Raw genomic sequence first — 788 nt, 5'->3', positions numbered from 1 at the left:
TCTTTGAGGTCTCAGTTCCAAGGGAAAGGATGTGGGTTGACATTCTGCAATGGAAACAAGCAAGTAAGTAGGACTCAATGCATAAACAGTCACAAAATCCTGAAGAATGGCATCACTGGACCCTATATTTTGTGCACAAGTTATTTGCTCTTTACTTGTCATTGGCCACTGATCGTGGGAGGTCTTGGAAAACCAAGTTTTTATCTAGAACAGAGATCAGGGGCCTCCAATCAGATAGCCATAGATTTTCAAATCTTGCCCTGGTTGAATTATGTCTGGAAATGCAAGGATCACTTTTTAGGATTTATGGTTTTTGAAGTTGTCTCTGAGCTGCCTTAAAAAAAAAAAAAAGAAAAGAAAATCCACACAGGGAAGTAGTAAAACATCAAAAGGTAAAGCAGCTTCCCTTTTTAGTTAATTTTATTGCTTAAAAATGTTTACTGTGTGCTTTTCTAATGTCCTTCAACATATTCATCTGTGGTGCAAGGATATAAGGCTAGATCAAAAGCACATATGCACCGTGTTTAGAATCATTAAAATTTCCACAGAACTCCACTAAGAATTTTGGTTGCTTGCCACTAAGTCAACAATAGGTTTCAAATGCCCCCTCCTCCCTCCCCATATTTTGAGTAGTTGGATTGGTTAAAGGGTAAGCTGAGAAAGAGAGCAGCATCCATTTCCATTCAAGTTTTGAGTGGGATGGACATTGTGATTGCAAGACCCTCCAGAACCTTTGGACGATGATACGGGATCTCCCAATGTGGCCATGAAACCCATCCAAATGGTTC

This window comes from Myotis brandtii, unplaced genomic scaffold (assembly GCF_000412655.1).
Source record: "Myotis brandtii unplaced genomic scaffold, ASM41265v1 scaffold365, whole genome shotgun sequence".
In the NCBI taxonomy this organism is placed as follows: Eukaryota; Metazoa; Chordata; class Mammalia; order Chiroptera; family Vespertilionidae; genus Myotis; species Myotis brandtii.
This window is presented reverse-complemented; position numbering follows the sequence as displayed.